Source organism: Pinus tabuliformis, chromosome 7, assembly GCF_031772625.1.
Source record: "Pinus tabuliformis cultivar Carrire ecotype Pingquan chromosome 7, CPIR1, whole genome shotgun sequence".
Lineage (NCBI taxonomy): Eukaryota > Viridiplantae > Streptophyta > Pinopsida > Pinales > Pinaceae > Pinus > Pinus tabuliformis.
In genome coordinates, this window is record NC_142293.1 from 450425268 (window position 1) to 450446281 (window position 21014).

A 21014-nucleotide genomic window follows, 5' to 3' on the forward strand; every position below is an offset into this window, starting at 1 on the left:
TTTCCATTACAACAGTGTAGAGTAGATTGGTTGTGTTTTAGTTTACTTCCATTTGTTCCTTCTTTCAATTAGTAGGTTAGCAAGGAAAAAAGATAACCATAAGTTTGTCAACAGGCGTCTCGGCCTCACCTCCTCCCTCTAGGACCAAGAATTGAGGAAGAGACCCTTCATCAACCCCCAAAACATAGATTTCTAGTTCTTGCATGAGATTTGGAGTTTGTTGTCTTGATTCAGTACTTGGTTCATTTCATTATCATCTTTTTTCCATCACTCTATTTCTATAATAAGATCTCATTGATATTCTCATTTCCTTCAGCACTTTCTTCATGCATAATAAGGGCAACTGATTCATATTTTTCTAGTTTAGAGAATGTATCTTGCTGCATAGTTCTTGGAAGACACAGATGTTTTAAGCATTGCAAGTACTTTAGGAGGAGGTCTAGACTTCATCACCAACATCCATGTTGCACCTCATCCACCTCAACCATCTCTTGGTCCACCCTCACCCTCACTAGTTTTTATGTCCTTTTTCATTGAAATTTGCCTAAGCACATTGGAATGCTTAAGTGGAAGCTAATAAATCACATCTTAATCAGATTATACCCATGGTCTTCCTTACCATCCGATCCACGATAAGCCTGACCAATCACCGTCAACCGTGTGTCGCATAGCTGATGTATTCATTTCAATGTTTGACTTTAGATGCTCCAAATCTCCACCGTCGATCTGTCTCACTTGATGCAATGGCTATCACATCACTAGCTCGCCAACTAGCTTGGTCGATCTCCACCGTCGATTTGTCTTGCTTGATCCAACAGCTATTGCATCACCCGCTCGCTAACTATCTTGGCCGATCTCCACCATTGATCAATCCTGCACGATCCAACGGCTATCATGAAATATTGCATGAGTTCTTGCACGACCAATATCTGATCAAGAGAGCATGAGAAAAGTCGTTTTCCCATGCTACATGTCACCCACTTAGGCTAATGACGTGAAATTTAGGAATACCGCTTACAACTCTTAGGGTGCCCAAGATACTGCCTACCACCTATGAAGACCACTCCATCATTTTGCACGTTTCCCACACTTCTGTTGACACGTGACTTGATTTGATATATCCATCTATTAACTTAATCTCCTACAATAAGATCCCTACCGCTCAAATTCATTAATCTTGTTCGTTGATCTAACTAATCCAACAGTTCCTGTGCACTGCTTCTTCATTACTTCTTCCTTTCACGATTTTGACCTTCAATTTCTCTTCTGCTTGACTCCTTCCCCAACTTTATTCTCCATATTATTAAACACTGCCACTCCTAAGCTTTGATTTGGTTATTCAATCAGACTCCAACACTGTCTGATCATCGTAATACTCCTCTGAGCAGTGTCCTCTCTCTTGGATTCTTTTTGAATTCCCTACACCCTTATGTTATGGAGAATTGCTCTAATCCACACAGAGTTCATAATTCAATTACTCAATAAACACCACACAAACTCAGAAATCGCACTTATGTATTAATAAATAAATATTTACAAAATGAGTTCGTTCTCAGCCTGATCTTCTATATCAATGGCATTTCCTTTCATAAAAGGCCTCTTAGGACCCTTCCACACCATCCAAACACTCCACAAAACTTCTAGCCATCCTCAACCACCTTCCATCCACTTGTCACATCCACATGAACAATTAAATTACATGCTTGACTTTACCAAAAACGCCAAAAAAGTGAAAATAGATTTGGTTTAGTTTCCCTGCTTACACATTAGTATGGTTTGATGCTCTTTACTTCTATAACTTAGATAGAATAGTTAGGTTGGTGTTGATTTAGCAAATTTTGCGTAGCATAACTGTTTAAATGGTTAATTAGGATATGGTGTGATTTATCATTACATGTTGTTTTCTTCATTACTGCAGTAGAGTAGCTCTCTTAGAATAGATTTTCTCTTCTTCCATCAAAGAATCAAGCTTCTCCTGACTCCATAGAATTCTGGCATGGAACCCCTGGGGTCTCTCGCCAGATGAACAGTGACAACAGGTTGGACCTTCACTTTTACTTGTGCATATAACACTATCACCTCCAATTTTGTACAAACCCTGGGTTGATAAGTAAAGATGGTAGGCCAGGAGTTGCGGCATCCTTGCTATGATACTGGGACTCATCACCTTCCCATGATTATGGGTCTAATTAATTGGCTTAAGAAGTATGAATATGTTGAATTGAAATCTTGGAATGGATTTTTTGATGGGGGTGATTCTATTAAAGGACCAGAACAAGTTTTAACTAATATGATAGAAGGGATGAAAAGGAAGTTCATATTTTATGAGCTCTCATACTGGAAGGATTTATTAATATCTCACCTATTAGATCCTATGCACATCTTAAAATATGTCCCACATTCAATATTTTGACATATAGAAAGCAAAGAGAAGGACACCTTGTATTCAAGCAGAGATGCTTCTCCTCTGAGTACCAAATTTGATAGAAAACATTTGTGGCAAAATAGGGAAAATAAAAAACATGTAGAAGCTCCATGGATTTTGAAAAAGAAAGAGCTATACCAAATAAAAAATGTCATACGTTAAATAATGACACCTACTAGAGATGGGTCATCATTAGATAAATATTTTATAGTTGATGGACATATCAAAAGATTTAAAACATGTTATTTTCATAATTTTATGAAGGTATTATATATCATCATTTAATATTCACTGGTAAAATTTATTAGGTACTAAATATATTATGATATACTATTGTGTGAAAAAATAACTAATGACCTTTGATAAATGTGTTTGATAATATATTACATCATTGGAAATTAGGGGAGATTCATGTCTTACTGTTGACTTGAGGAATGCCATAAGTCAATTGTCATCATTTGCAAGGTATATGTTATGGAATGTTCGCGTGTGAGAGACATAGAGATATTGTATTGTATTTTAATTTTTTCCTTAAGTTAATATTAATTTACTATTCTTATCCTAGGATAGTGACATCCAAGGAGATCCACAAATGTGAATTTTGAAAATGGAAGAAGGAAATTGTAGAAATTGTATGTGTATTTGACAAGAAGCTCCCTACAAGTTTCATGGACCTACAAGTACATTTACTTATACACCTATTCAATGAAATTGAATTGGTGGGTGTTGTGTTCATAAGGTGGATGTTTTTATTTGAGAGGTACATGAAAACTCTAAGATGATGTATCTAACAAAAGGCAGGTCCAGAGGGTTTCATGGTTGAAGGGCATGTATTGAGTGAAGCGTTTTTATTCCTATGTGGATTCCTTGGTAAGGATTTCGAAGATGGGCCATGCTTCTGTGATTAAGAATAGAGAATTAGATATTATTGATGGAGAAAAGCCACAACATAATGGTGTTCAAATAGAAATTAGTAAGTAAACTGATGATAATTGTCATTGATTTTATTGTGATCTTTAATTTACTGTATAATTTATTTGTCAAAAATAACAACATCATCTTTTGCATTTGGAATAATCATGTTGACATGTGATAGGTGTAGATGAAAATGCTATACTTGACAAGTTCATTTTGTACCTCACGGAATTTATGAAAAATGTGATTGATTTGTATGATAAAAGGAGAGAAGAAGTGTTAGAAGCAAGAAAACAATTTAAGATATCGAACCCAAGGAATGCCACATTTCCTATTGATATGGAAGGGGAATGGGGCGAACATTTCAGACTAGAATGGGTTACTAAACAAATTCAAAATCAAATAGAAGATACAGGTATAGCTTCAAACATAATAGAAGATAAAATCAACACCTCTCGAGGGTGTAAATGAAAGGTAGAATTGGAATTTTACAAAATGTTTTTTCCTTACAATTTTGACACTCTTAACTAATTTAAATTTCGTTAATATATTTTTTTTAACTGAAATAAATGGTATTTCATAGGAAAGGAAATATCTAGTAATTTGGGCATATGGTGGACATTGTCCTCTAGAATGTGTATATGTAAATATACAATCCTTCGATTGTGGCATTATGGTTAACATCAAGAAATCCAGTCAATCAAGCTCAAAATATAAGAATATTATTGAAGGGAATCTACAATATGTTGGGAAAATGCACGAAATTATAGAGGTGGACTACCACTCTTCTAAATGTTGTATTTTTAAGGGTAGATGGTATGAAGCATTTGAGAGGACATGAAGAGATGATACCCGTAGTGGATTGTTTTCTATAGATTCCTCAAAGTTCCTACCGGATGATAAGGAGCATTAACTTCTACCAATACATTGTGAGTAGGTATTTCTTTAACTCAAACAATTAGAAGTGGTAGTCATAAATAATCCATTAATACATTGTTTATTGTGAATATATACATGTGTTTATTAATAAATAAAATTATTATAACATATGTATAATATATGTATGTACTGGTTCATGTGTATATATTTTTCTATGAAGATATTATGGACCCAAAATGGATATTTGTCATACATTATAATCCAATATTAAGGCAAGTATTTTATGATGCATTAGTGGATACCAAGCAAAACAATGCTGGAGAACAAAATGAGAGAGAGGGATTATAGAGCATAAATGAAATTCGCATGCATGATGATGTTGAAGATGGTTATGTTCAAGCACAAGAAGACAATAGTAAAGAGTTACATGATGTTACATAAGAGAAAATTACGGATGTTATAGAAAATGATGATCCAAATACATTTGGTAACAATAAGTATGTTCTACAATCAAATTTCAATGATGATGAAGATGATGCAAGTCAAGATGAGGATGATGATAATATTAACTACTTGAAAGATCATATGACTGTTGAAAATAGCAACAAGAAATTATAAAAATATAATCCAGAATATTCCAATTTTAATTTATCCTTGGATTAAAATCAAATTTAGTCTCACCAGCTGCTTGAAAATAATTAATTAATTCATTATGGATTAATTAGTTGGAGAAATTCAAGTTAGAAGTCTTTCTGAGCCATGCAACAGTTATCCCTTAAATTGAGGAGATTATCCCTTAATTAAGGAGATAAGATTGAGTTATATTTGAGATGTAATTAGTTAGATTAGTTTACTGAGTTAAGACCAGTTAAATTAGTTCCAAACTGTTTTAGGAACTAATAGAGAGTTCATAGTCAGTTGATGCATGCATGCACTCAACAAGTGTACTCTAGATAACTGACAATTCCCTCATCAAAAACTCATGCATGTCTACTTTGAGAAAGATCCAGTTGAGCTAAATGTCAAGGACAATGTACTATCAGTTGGATGTGTTTTCCTATAAAGGAAATTCATGCATGCAGTCAAGACAAGGTTCCTTGAGGATTGCGCATTTTTATAGCGCGTAAGAGCAGTGTTACACTTGGTTGAAGGTGAATCATCCTAGAGGAACAACGCAAGGAAATAGAAGATTGGATGGCAGAGGAGAAGGCTTGTGACAAGCCAGGATTGCCTATGAGAATTTGTGAGGATTGTACTGAGAGCTAATTAGCTGTGAGAGCTAAAGCTTTGTATAATTCTGATGTATTTCCACCTTATATGATAATACAAATAGTGGGGTTTTTAGATGAGACTTTCTCCAAAGTATTCTCATGTGTATTGTGCATTGATTCTTCTTCTTCTGGTTATATGTGTTCAGCTCACTCTTGCTCAACATTTAAGCTTCTGCAAATTGATAGTAGAAGTACGTTATAGTATTTTGCTTTGGTATATTGCATTATTGGGTTTATGTACAGTCAGATTTTCTACATAGGTCTCAAAGCAAGATTTTTAGAGAATTTGCAGAATTTCTACGTGGTATCAGAGCCAAGTTTATAAAAGGTGTGAAAAATATACTCAGAAGAGAATTCAAAGATTGAAGTTCGAGGTTATAGGTGCAAAATCGAATTCTTATCATACTTCAAGGTTGGCCAATGGCATCATATGGCTTGAGACTCAAGTATGCCTTGGATGGAAACTCAAATTACATAGCATGGAAATATCACATGGAGGTTGTATTAGAAGACAACATCTTCAAGGATTTCATTGATCAAGAAATCCCAAAGCCAGCTTCCACTAATGCACAAGAGTTGGCGGAGTGGAAGAAGTGTGTGGCGAAGGTGAGATGGATCGTCCTTGAGGGAGTTCGATACCATATTGTCTCGAGTCTCCATGGGAAGGATACTCCATTTTTAATGTGGAAGACATTGAAGGACCTCTACCAGACTAGGAGAGACTAGAGGAAATTGGTGCTTAAGGATAAGCTTCGAAGAATCAAGTTGGAGAAGGGTGATACTATTTCCATATATCTGAACAAGCTCACCACCTATAGAGATGAGCTTAGCAGTGTGGGAATAACTACTGTCGATGATGATATGGTGAGCCTCTCTCCCCTTGGTCTTCGAAAGAGTTGGAATAGATACCAGGACTCTGTGAATGGAAGGGAGAAATTGCCGGATTGGGAACGACTATGGTCAGATCTCATGCAGGAGGAGATCAGGAGGAGAGCACGAGATGGTTCTTCATTCAAGGATGATGAAGAAAATCTGGCCTTAGCAAGTAAGGCAAAGAAAGGAAAGGGGAAGGTTTCCCATTCCAAGTTGAATTCTTCTCATGGAGGAAAGAAGGGTGACAAGTCTAAAGTGTGATGCTTTAGTTGTCATGACATTGGACATTATGTGACTAATTTCCCATCGAAGAAGTCCAAGAAGGGATCCTTGAAAGGATTAGAAGGTGAGGCTTTAGCCTCTTAGTTCGAAGTGGACTTTACCATCATCGCATGGATGGTGTCATTGATGTTGGGTTGTGTTTTGTATCTTGACAGTGGAGCCTCATTCCACATAACCAGCTATAAAATTTTATTCAGTGCCTTGGAGGAGAAACACCTCAAGATGCGCATATATATGGGTGACGATGAGAATTATAGTGTTTCAGGAGATGGCACGGTGCTTTTTAGAGGGAGCATGGAGCTCCTATCACCTTGACAGATGTAAAGTATGTTCCTGGACTAGAGAAGAACTTGATATTGATCACGAGGTTGTATGACAAAGGATATGATGTTGTCTTCAGTAAAGGAAAGGTGTTCCTTACACACATCAGCACTAGACAGGTGAAACGGGTTCACGAGTTAAGAACATGTATGCTATTGAGGTTCAATATGCATGCAAAGTATTGAGGAGCAAGGCAAATGTTAGAGACTTGGTGGTTGAGAGGGAGAGTAAATTACCTCTAAACATGCAGTCCCACAAGAAGTCTCAAACAATTGTGAAGGAGCCACAATTGGAGAAGAAGAGAGGAGATCAAGTGAAGAGATTCACTCATGTGGATACCTCCATTAGGGGGGAATTTCAATCCAAGTGGGAAGAGGGATAATATGCAGCCATACCTCTAGGTGTGAGGTGGGGCAATGTGAAGTGATAGTCCCCAGAAAGTAGAAATTGGGCAGGGCCCATTGAGAGGTTTTATCTCATGGATTGTACCTTGCTACGGGAGCCCATAGTACATAGTAGCAGGAGGAATCAGTGGGTTGATGTAGTCAGAGATCAAAGTGACAAAGGCTAGAGCAGTCAGATACTGAAGACTGTAGAGAAAGATTGACAATAGTGTAGAAAGGTAGGGTTAGATGAAGCGCAAAGTTTTCAGTTGATAGAGGCAATAGCAGTCAAAGACTTTGATGACAGATGCATCATACTGATTCAGGTTGGATATTTGTTTTATTTCTGGAGTTGTTGGAGCAACAACACTAGAGAGAAGTGTTACATGCATAACATTCCGAAGGTTCACGATCGGGATCGAGTTGAATTCCTTTTTTGTTGAGAGGGAGTGTTGAAAATAGCAACAAGAAATGATAAATATAGAATCCAGAATGTTCCAATTTTAATTTGTCCTTGAATTAAAATTTTGAATCAAAATGGAATTTAGTCTCACTAGCTGCTTCAAAAGAATTAATTAATTCATTATGGATTAATTAGTTGGAGAAATTCATGTTAGAAGTCTTTCTACAGTCATGCAATAGTTATCCCTTAAATTAAGGATATTATCCCTTAATTAAGGAGATAAGATTGAGTTATATTTGAGTTGTAATTAGTCAGCTAAGTTTACTGAGTTAAGTCTAGTTAAATTAGTTCCAAACCGTTTGAGGAAGTAATAGAGAGTTAATAGTCAGTTGATGCATGCATGCACTCAAAAATTGTACTTTAGATAACGGAATATTCCCTCATCAGAAACCCATGCATGTCTATTATGAGAAAGACCCAGTTGAGCTAAATGTCAAGGAAAATCTACTATCAGTTTCATGTGTTTTCCTATAAAGGAAACTCATGCATGCAGTCAAGGCAAGGATCCTTGAGGATTGCATATTTTTACATTGTGTAAGAGCAGTGTTTCAGTTGGTTGAACGTGAACCATCATAGAGGAACAACGCAAGGAAATAGGAGCTTGGACAACAGAGGAGAAGGCTTGTGAGAAGCCAAGATTTCCAATGAGCATATGTGAGGATTGTACTGAGAGCTGGCTAGTTGTGAGAGCTAAGGCTTTGTATAATTCTGATGTATTTCCTCCTTGTATGATAATACATATAGCGGGGTTTTTAGCTGAGGCTTTCCCCAAAGTGTTTTCATGTGTATTGTGCATTAATTCTTCTTCTTTTGGTTATATGTGTTCAGCTTGATCTTGCTCAATCTTTAAGCTTCTGCAAATTGAGAGTAGAAGTAGGTTATAGTATTTTGCTTTTGTATATTGCATTATCGGGTTAATCTACAATCAAATTTTCTACATATGTCTCAAAGTGAGATTTGTAGAGAATTTGCAGAATTTCTACAATGAACATTAACAATGATACAATGGATGGAAATGTTGCAGAAAATTATGTTAATGATGAAGACTTCCAAATTTTCATAATTATTTGTAATGCATGTTTAAAAAATGATGATTCTTATATCCTAAACTTTTAAATGCTTCTAAATTTCCACAAATTATAAAATTTCCTCTCAAAAAGTGTAAGACTAGAATGGTATTAGTAGGCGATTTACTTGGTGCAACTTATCAATGAACCAACTCTAGTCGCGGAAGCTTGTGATTGGCATGCTTGAATTTCCCTCCAAGTTATTGAACAAGGTAAGATGACGTGGCCCGAAGCCTCTAGCCCAGAAGAGCTAGATTTCATCAAAAAAGGATTCATAGGATGACATTGGTAGGGATGAGTGGGTTGACATATCGTCCCAATAGTTATGCCATTGGTTGGGTGGTGCACATCGAACCGTGCATCCTCGAAATCATTGTTTGGAAATGCTAATGACAAGCGGGATGATGTTAGCTTCCATGTGAGACAAGAAAATATGTTATTGGATGAGAGGAGGCCTTATTCGAAAGGTCGTACTAGTGGTCCCCACCTAGGGATTCTAGATAGGAGCTTGAGGAAAGTGCCAAGATGAAATTGCTAGGGTGAGATAGGCACAATCTTGTTGTAGACACGATAGCCCAACTACTCCAAAATTGTTCATAAGTGACCCCACTATCCATGCAAGCCTTATCGAGGAGACTGGCGAATAAAAAATCTTAATTACAGTAAGCTCGAGGGTGTGATAACTTAAGTCTTGGAACAACATTATTTAGTGTGGAAGTGAATTATTTCCTCTCCTTATGAATTTCCACAAATTATGCAATTCTTAATTTTTTAGCCCACTCCTTAATCTTATTGACCATTTTCTCCTATTTCTTTAGGAATATGAATTCATATTTGGGAAAGAGCACTAATTTCTCCCACTTATATAGTACCGTCATGATATATTCAAATTTAGTGTGAGTTCTTTTATATGTTATTTCAGGGTCCCCCTTCTTATCCATTTTCTCCTGTTGTTGCTCTATCTCAATTTTTGGTTATTATGTAACAACAACATCACTGATAGGTTCTTATGGTATAGTAGCCCTTTCACTTCTAGTCTGTTGTATTTGAACTGTTGGTTCTTGTGTAGTAGTAGCATCATAAACATGTTCTTCTGGATTATAAGACTGTGTTTCTTCTTCCTTCTCTACCTCGACTGTTAGTTCTTGTGTAACGGTAATGTAATCAATAGCTTCTTATGGAATAACAAGTAAAAACTCTTTGTCCTTCTCCCCCGCTTGTACTCCAACTTAAACAATAATAGTCTCCTTAATTTTCATGTCCTTAACAATTTTTTGGAAACCCTTACAAAGTTTTTCTAAGACAATAGATGATGTCATTTCTACAACATTTTCCAACATATCCAGTCCAATCTCATTCTTAAAATGACGTTTTCCATTTACCAAGGAATTTTTTCTTTAACTCATCATTTCCCTTTATCATATTTTCAATATAAACGAAAGTGTTAATTTTCATCCTACATAGTGACGTAACATCCTCTTGTGCTTTCGTTTTCTCTTATGTTACTAGTAATTCTATCTCTTGTTGTTTCTCTTTTTCTTGTCTAGGATTAGGTGTAACAATAGCAATTTCATATGTATAGGGTCCTTCTTCTACAAACATCTCCTGCATTTATTTGTCTTGTTTCTCCTCAAACCCATCAGTTTTAGTTGTATCAACACATTCCCCCATAATTGTAGTAGTATATTTTTGAGTGACTTTTGGTATAACATCTACTCACACCCTTTTCCCAAGGGTTATTCCACAAATTTCCATTTTCACTTTCCTTTTATGCACTATTACCCTTCTTGATACTCCCCTAGTCCCTTTAGGGGTCTTCGCTTCCTCAACTTTAGCTTCAGGCACAACTATTGTTCCTATAGTTTCTTCCTCCAACACTTCCTCTACAATCAACAATCCACCTCCTCTTTTCTCTCATGATTCACTAGACACCACCATAGGTTCTTCTCTCCACATCTCCTTTCCTCTTTAGGATTAAATATGGGTTGTTCTAATAGAAATCCACATCTTATATTTTTTTTTTACTAGTCATACCAGGTGCATGATCCCTACTCCACTTAGAGCTTGTGGTTCTCTTTCTCTTGGAAGATGTAGTAGTTTCAGCAGCAGGTGTTGTTTCATCATTGGTTGTTGCTTTAGTAATTGGTTTTGTTTTAGCGTTAGGGTCTACTTCAGCACTCCGTGTTGTTTAAACACTCTCTCCATGCTAGTCATTCACACTAGCACAAGGTCTCACTACCAAAGCATGCCATGAGTTTCGTTGTATTTGTAATGAATGCATGATGAATAATTTAATGAGTGCATGGTTAGTGACACAATTTTCTAAATGATTTTCCCTTTCACAACCTCTACCATGTGTTGTAATGAATTCAAGAAGTAGTATGGTAAATTAATCAACCTATCCTTAAGTGTGCCAACAATTGAAAGTGATAATTGAAAATAATACCGAAACAACCCTCACAGGAAATGAATTTTTAAATGAAGAAGGATACATCTTACCAAGGCTGAGGAATAATGTTCTATGAAATCCCATATGGTTGGGCATCAATTCTTCTCACTCTAATAATAATATAGCCTTAAATTTAGGATTGGGCACTTTCATTTAGAACCACCACTCTCTTGTCCTACACAGCCTTATAATTTTTGCAATAACTTCTTCTATAATAGAAATTATAAAGCCCCTAACCACAAAATGTTGTTCAACTAAGGGTTGCATGAATTCTAAAGTCACTAGTTCCCTAAAAACCTATATGTTTTCTAAATTTCTTAGCTTTCTAGCCCTTCGAAAAAATTCCAATTCTTTTGAATGTTGTAACAACAAATTAACATGGTTAGATTAATGTCTAAGCATTGCTCCACCAATAGTTGCTCACAAAAACACTACTCAACACTACCAGGAACCTATTACAGAGCTGATAGAGTGCACATAGATGCTTTCTTAGGAGAGAATGTCAAGGTGTTGAAATTACTGACAATTAGTCCTCCTCATTACCAATTTGGAACTTTGAAAAAAAAAAGAGTTTTCAAATGATATTGATTTCTAGATGTAAAATAAGGATGAAGGAACATTGGTACTAATGATGGAGGTTACATCATTTTAATTGTAAAAATTAGTGGTGTTAGAAAATTATAATCATGAAGTATTATGGCACAGTGAGATATGTATTAATTGGATAAATAATTTGATTTCCTAGATCCGGTTTGATTAGGAAAGGCAACACATTCTTAAGAAACCATCTGTCTAATAAAAAAAATTGTTTAAACATTAATTAATCCAAATCAGTAAAGTAACTAAAATGTAATGTTGTGACAACAATCTTTGACACGTCATCCAAACCTGAAGCAACACAACCATTAACCATTAAACTGCCTAACCCATAAACACCCAATCCCTTAGCTCTTGACCCCTAATCCCTTAGCCCTTAATCATTATACCCCTAAATCCATAAATCCCATAATCCTTAAAGCCCCTAGCCACTTAACCACAAACAACTCAATTAATTAACTATTTACGCACATTCGGTGCTAAATACAGGGCTAAAAAGGGAGCTAACAAAGGAGGTAATTTGGCATCAAAAAAGGGAGTTGAACTTGGTTCTATAACTAGTGCTACCTCTGGGGAATTGATGGTTTTATTTACGGTGATATTTATGGCGGTATTTTCTGACATTATTTTGGGAACTATTTACATCTCTACTTCTGATGTTATTTCCAAAGCTATTATTGCCTAATTTAGCACCTAAATATTTTGTGTGGCTAAAGGAAAGTAAAAAACTAACACTTTCCCAATAAATAACATCAATTTTTTTAAAATATTGGAGAATAATACACTAAAATAGTCCTTGGAAGCAGAAAAGGTAGCTAATAACATGGATTTGTTATAGTGTAGTGATGATAACCTTGATACCACTCTAATAACCCTTTTTCTTGTGGACCTACATCTCTATGACTAACACTTAAGACATAGATTATTAACTAAAGTCTAGTCTTTGCAAATTTTGTGTGATGAGTTGCAACAAAAACAGACTACAACCATTCATATGCTTAGAAAAATATTGATTCTATCTATGAAAATATGGCTAACCTCAAATGACTACCTAATTAAATGTTCAAAATTATTGTGATTTGAGTACAAATCCTTGCTCTACAAACCTCTCATTATTAATAACGATAGGAATACTTCAAAAGGGACCGAGATAAATCATTTAATCCCACTCTATGTCACTTTTCCCCATATGTTGATGTTATAATTACTTACATCTAACATAGACTTCCTAAAGTGGTTCTCAACAAATTTGATGGAGTTGATCCCAAAAATTATGTGAATTAGATGGAACATTTTTCTTTTTGCATGGAACCACAAATAGCTTAATGAGAGCTCCAAAGATAAAATAGTCAATCCTACATACCTATATCCCATAAGTAAAACCAATAGAGACACTATACTTTACTATATTTAAATGATGTTAGCATTAAAAGAATTAAAATGAAATATACATATACTCAATTGAAACAGAGAATGCATATATGGGGGGCAAGACAATTCTCTCTTTTCTTCCAAATCAAATACAAAGGTTTCATCTCCTTCAGGTTGTTTTTCCCTAGCTCCTTCCTCTTACCATGACTCATATTTAGCCTCATTTCATGTGTTAGTTTATCACAAGGTGGAACTAAGTGTTTAGTTTGGTAGCATGTACCTATGTCCACTCTCCTCTATTTTGCATCATGGAGAGATTTACTTTTATACATGAGTTAAAAAAGAGACTAGATGAAACCAGGTATTTTTTTTTTTGTATACAATCCTTTTATCCTTATCCTATGTTTTGATGAATTTTTTTCACTATCAACCCATATCTTGTTCTTAAGCAACCCTATCTGCTTCCAATTTATATGATTACGTGTTGAAAGTGTTCAGTGCCTTTTTTGAGACCATTGAGGACATTGCAACTCTTCTTGTTAGTTTCTGAGGGATGTTTAAGGTGTAAAAAATTATTTTTTATAAGGTTTCCATGAATTTGTTGTTGCATTCCATCCTCCTTTCTATCATGATTCTACAATATACTTAGGGGAGTATCACTTTCAACTATAATATATGCCTCCATTATATGAGGTTATAAGAGAACCTAATGGAAAGAATACATTACATCTATATAGTGAGTTTGGGAGATAGAGGGAGGCAAGGACGTTGAAATTATAAGGATTTGAAAATGTTATAATAACATGCATATGGCATACATCCTTGAGGTAGGCATTTCCATAGTCAGTATTAAAGGAAGAGAACATGCTCACTAAAAATATAGATTGTAGACCCATGTCATAAAATTTTATTATAATCATGAAATATTTATCATTTTGGTCACTTTCACAGTATACATCAGGAGGATTATGAACCCCAATGCAAAAGTGCCCAATGTGAGCCCATTATTGTTGGTACAACACCCTCCAAATGTTTGCCTACATTCAAACTTTTGAGCCTCCCATTGATTGTGTGAACTGTTATTTAATCAAGGAAAATTTTAAGGATGGAAATTTATTTTAAAGTTTAGAAACCTTGGCGAATCCCACTAGTCCATAATATGAAATCTATAAAATGTTTGGAGATATTTTTGTAAAACTATTCAAATTTATAATATTTTTATATAGTCTATATATAATTTTTTGATGATTTTAGGGTAAAATTTGGGTGAATCATTTTTACAAAAAAATGGAAACTAGCGAATATCTGTTTTGGAAAAGGTATAGAAAATTAGCCCATGGGCGAATATTAGGCCCTAAAATTTTCCCAGGTTATTTGATTCATTGAATTTTTTCCATGCTTCTTCTCAAATTTTTTCTAAGTGTCCAAGTCTCTTTTCTATGGAAGTCTAAAGTGTCACATTTTGTTAAATATAGCTTTGGTTCACGTTTAAGAGGAATCTATGAAACACTTTTTTTCATTAATTGATCCTGATTGTTATTATGATATGTGTTGGACACATTCTCATATCATAGCACACCTCTTGGATACAGTCGACACTTGCATCATAAAGGTATACCCTAAGTGTCACACTTGGAGACAAGAGTCATTTTACTGTCATTTCATTATATGTTTATTGGTTTTGGATCTTCTTTCTATGTGCATGGTTGTATGTGTGTGTGATCATGTTTAAAGCATGCTATATGTTTTTATTTTGTTTCTCACTAATCTCACACTTAATTAATTTTGGAGTCTTTCTTTGTCCTCAACTCTTGCAGAACTCATGAGCACACTATGTGTTGGGATGGGGTCCCGGGGGTCAAAGTTTGTTAGTTAAGTCAATTTTCGTAATAGTTCTTGTTAAACAATGTAAATTCTCCATGACATGTGGAAGCAGAGCATGAAGCTAAGTAAGAGTCAAAGGGGCATTTGTCCCTTGTATTGGTAGGTGATATGATAGTTTTTGAGACTCAACACATGATCCATGAGTCATAGCAAGTGTAAAGAGAAAATGTTTGGTGAAGAATCATTGTAAGGGAAAGGTGATAAGGAAGGGAAGGTTTGTTTCTTATACTTAGGTGAAATGGGAAGGCTCCTATGACTGAGTGTGTGGAGACCTTGGTAAGTCTGTAGGTGAGTGCACGGGCCCCTATAGCCGAGTGCATAGGGATAATAAATCTATATCTGAACATTTATATCTTAATAAAGACTGTTTTGAGCCAAATCAATGCATTTGTGCCTTCTTTATTTAATTCTGTTTACGTTTATGTATCTTCGATCTCTAATTTGTTTATATGAATAAATGCTTAATTTCTACACGAAACAGATAGATCTATAATATTTAGGCATAATAAGTATAAATAACCACCTTCGTGTAGCTTAGGAAGTTGTTAAATAGATTTGTTGTAGTTAATTGTTTGGAAAGGGTGGATCTGTGCGACGGTAAATCTAGGTCATAAAGTCTTCAGAATATATAGTTTATTGCGCAAAAGTAATAAATACATATCTTTTATGAAAGTTAACTACAATCAGGTTCCTTCACAAATATCTAAAGGTCATTTTGATAGAATTGCAATAGTTGATAGTCGAAAAGAATAGATCTGTGTGAAGGTAGATCTAAGCTATAAGAACCTTAGGAAACCATCACACAGGCCTCTAGATGTAGAATCTTGGTTCTAACATCCCCTAATATTGCTTCGAGTGAGACTGAAGCTTGCATTACACATGTTGTTTCCGAAAGGGCCAGCAGTTAGGGTTTTGTTGGTTGGCATGAATAACTATGAATAGAGGTCAAGCCCCCTTAAGACAAGAAATAGTTATGTTGCCAGAACCGGGATCAATATGAGGAATGTGTGATGTTGAATAAGTGGTTCCCTAATAAGAAGGAAATTTAGAAGTGGCTTGATTGAAAGGAACACATGTTTTCAGCTCAAGAGAATAGGAAGAAGCAATTGCCCAAGGAATAGTGGTTGAGTAGATACCTATACTCAGATGAAGTTGAGAAATTTTTATGTTTCTTCACTTACGAATTGCATGAGTGGTTGTCTAGATTGGCAGACCATTAGGGTACGTGGAGACTTGACAGCCCTATTGTGTGGCCTCCAAAGCTGGTGAGGTGCTTGGAAGATTCAGAAAACAACATCACGTGGGCCATTGATCAATAGATTTATCACATACTTGATGGATTTGTTACTGAGCTTGCGATCGATGCGACTATTAGTTATAGAAAAGCAGAGTGCGAGCTCTTCAACGGACTGGGAGGTAAGTACTTAAAATCTATGAAAACTTGGATTAAGATTTTGTTGTGTGAAAAATGGGTTATTCCATTACCTTGATATTTGGGACTAGGCGAAGTGGACAACCCTTTAGAAGGATCAAAGAATTGGGCTATAACTATAGTCCTTTATGGGATCCTCGTCATGTGACAATGAAGGGATGATTTTGAATACACCGCAAAGTGTGTTGCAATTGGTAAGTGATGGTATCCCATAGATACCTCATCCATAAATTCCACCTCCACCTCCACCTCCACCACATATACCTACACCTTCACCTCCATCTCCGCCTCCATCTCCACCATTCAACATGGTGAATGCTATGAGGATGCCAATCTTCAAAGGGGTAGGAAGCGAAGACCCCGAACAATTCTACTTTGTTGCATATGTTGTTTGAACAATAGAGTAGATCACTAATCATAATCTAAAGAGAGAAAAGCTAGTCACAACACTGTAGGATAGAGCACTAACCTGGTATATCAAGTATTGTAAGATCACCCTATAGCGATGTTGGAAGATACTCAGCAATCGGTGAACCACAAGTTTAAGAAGCCTAAATCTCAAGTGTTGTCTATTACAAAGTATAAAGAGATAAAGCAGGAGGTGAATGAATCATCATGGGATTTCGATCAGAGGCTAAAATTCCTGATCGGATAGGCTAATATGAACATGATAAATGAACAAAAAAATATCGATACATTGCTTCGTTGTTGCCCCATTTAAGATTACCATTATGATAGCAGAAGATAGCAATGCAAGAAAACGTTTTTGAGATCACGATGAGGTTAGAAGCCGCACCAATACAAGAAGCAAACATTGGAATACAACAGGTTCACTCACAACTAGAAAGTCAACACCAAGAGTTGCATATCTTGAGGAAGGGAAAGGAAGCCAGCCTGAGGTATGCACTAAAGTTTGGTGCTTGAAATTCCAGGGCCATTAGCATGATAAGGACCATTACCCTATTTATCAGAATTATCTTATTTGGGGGGGTACCTTGTCCCCCTGAAGCCGAAGAATACCACTGGGCAGAGTGCAGGAGAAACACTATGGTGCCCTATTTGTTAGGTTACATGACAACATGCAATAGAAAATTGTCATTTACTACAGAAGCTTGTACAGACCCCCCAACAGTTGTTTTTCAATTTCTGCAAATCTGTAGGTCATGATGAGTGCCATTGTCAAAGTTATGAACTAATGATGGATAAAACCCCTACCTATCAAATCCAGGCATAAAATCAACCTCAGGATCAGGACACAGGTGCAGCATGAAGAGGATTCCAAGGTCATGGGAGAGGAAGAGGAGGTGGGGTTGGCAAAGGTGGAAGATAAGTTATTTGTTATAATTGTGTTGAAGCTAGATATTTTGTGCATGAATCGCAGAGCCCCATGCATCTACCTTGTCAATATTGTAGACAGTTCATTCATGTGATAGAATATTTCTTGATCCTTATAGAAATGATGCAAGAAAAGAAGACACAGACCCAACAGTCTACGCAGAATATCCAGATGATTAGGGCGGCGCCTTGCGAAGAAGATGATAACATCAATATTATAACACACAGTGGTATGACCACATGAGAAGATAAGGGGAAGCAACCAGAGACTGAAGGATGGGTGCGCAAGGCCACTAAAAGGCAAGGTTTAACCTCAACTGGGTTAAAGAAAATTTTATGGAGGCTGAAAATAATTTTGTTGAAGCTTCTGCATCCAGAAGTTAGGAGAAATCAACTCGAAATAGTGAAGTGAAAGATGTGGATCCTTCACTGCTAGATACTTTTCTAAAATCCTGTACAAAGTTGTTGAGAGATCAGAAGGTAGTAGAAAGGATCTAAGAGCTAATAGACAGTCATGCGGGTAGTATTAAGATTCCTTCATAATAGGGTACTATGAGGAAACTAGGTAAGCATAAAAGGAAGATAGGGTGCGACATGAGGTTGACCACACAGATAGAGGAATATGAAATGGATAGAGAACTCTTGGATCTAAGTTCTAATGAAAATGTACTGCCTAAACAAACATGGGAAAGGATGGGGAGACCTGCTTTGCAATGGTCTACCCTTACATCTACACATGGCTAATCGGCAAAAGATTATTCCTATGGGGCACCCGTATTGGGTAACGATGGACACTGAAGGAGCGAGTGCATTAGCTGACTTTGATGTAATTGAAATAGTAGATCACTAAAATCCTTACCCTATGCTACTAGGAATTGATTGGGCCTTCAACATGGATGTGGTGATTAATCTAAAGAGGCGGAAGATGACATTTGAGAGGAATGCGCTCAGGGTTATTGTGCCACTTGACCCTATTGAGGGAGAACGTTATACTGAACCTGATCATGACATTGTGGAGGATGATGATCATCTATACCATATATAAAGATCACAACGTGAGACGAATATTAAATCAATTAGATGACCAATGGAAAAATTACGTGGTATAGGTAGCTCTTGTACCTCAGATTCAGATGAAGAGCTCGAACACTGGCATAATAGGCTGCATGATGTCTCTACACTATGTTGCAGTATGATGAAAAAATTGTTGCAGTGTGTATCTACATAGGTAAGGAAACTTCCACATTATGATGGATTAAATGATGTTAATCTCTTTCTGGATGAGTTTTAAAAGAATGTGCCCAAGGAACATTTATTCCAGGCACTAGAATTGGCACTCCGTGCTATGCCTACCAGATGGTGGGGTACGCATAAGGAAAGCTTCACTGACTAGAAGGAATACAAATGAATGACGAACCTAAGGTTTGGATATGCTAATGCCTGGGTGACTGAGAAGTATAGTGGAAAGGATGATCTTCATAAACACTTGGCATAGTGGACTAAAGCTTGGGGATAAGAACCACAACCAAAGTGGTTGCATATGCTTTTTAACACCTTAGATACTATTCCAATGAATTGGTACCTATAATATGATTTACACAATGGAACAGATGGATGGGATATATTGAGGGAGATGTTCTTCTTAAATTTCAACTTTGAGGATGGATTTTAATGAAATGATGAAGTTCTACAAGATATTAAGGCTACTATTTTTAGAATGCCTGAAAAGCCATTGGAATGGGTACAGCCAGATTGGAGTACATAGTTGTGCCACGCACTTAAATGCTACAATATGACTATTGAAGAAGAGGAGGATGATCCAAGAAAAATCAACATTCCATAAACTAAAGGTCAGTGCAAGGTTGAAGGGCCACAGACAGAGAGCCCTGATGTAATAGTTACTAAAAACCCGACAAGTAAATATTGGATTTGATGCAGAGCCTAAGTTTGTAAAGATAGGAGATATTAGGACAAAGATATAGTTAATAAGGTGCCTGAACTGTGACACGAATACCAGGATATATTCCCAACCAAGTTCTCAGATCTGAAGGGTATTGTAGGATATCTCAACGTTATGAAAATTACTATGAAAACTTACGCGAAGCCCATCATGAAGAGACCTTATTGGCTCAATGCGAAATATAAAGAAAAAATGCGCAAAGAACTGGAGGCTAAAAATATTGAGCTAGTAAAAGAATTTGATTGCGTAAGCCCAATGGTTGTCCTGGAAAAGAAACGTCAAGGAGAAATTAGGATATGCATATATTTGAGGAAGTTGAATGATGCAACTGTACATGGTCCATTTCCAACACCATTCACAGATGAAATTCTAGAAATCGTTGGAGCAAAGGAAAATTATTCATTCACTAACCGGTTCTGAGGATACCATCAAATAAAGATCATGCCAGAAGATCACAAGAAAACAACCTTCACAAGAGAATGGGTTTTCTTTCAGTATACATTAATGCCATTCAGGTTGTAGAATGTGCCCACGATCTTCTCCAGGGTAGTAATTGCGGCATTCAAGGAGTTTATTCATAAATTTTTGGAGGTGTATGTTCATGAATGGATTTTGTTCATGTTGGTGAAGCACCATGTTGCAATTCTGTGCCTCATGCTGGATACATGTCATAGATACCAGATCGTGTTGAACTTGAAGAAATGTATATTTTTGTTCCTTTTGGAATTTTGCTTGGCCATGTAGTATGGAAGCAGGGATTGATGGTGGACCCTGTGAAGATAGCAATGATTGTCAATTTAGAATCTCCTAGGAATGTTAAGTAGTTGCGCGCAACATTGGGCCACAGAGGCTACTATAGGAAGTTTATCAAGTCTTATGCCTAGATAACCATGCCGATGGAGAAATTATTAAAGAAGGATTCAAATTTTTGTTTGGATGAGGAGCGTCAACAAAGTATTGATGTGTTAAAGGACAAGATGGTGACTATGCCCATCTTAGTATTTCCAAATTCAAAGAAAGAATTCCATGTGCATGTAGATGCCTCATGTATTGTGATGGGTGCGGTATTGACCCAGCCTGGCGAAGGTGATATTGATCATCCAATAT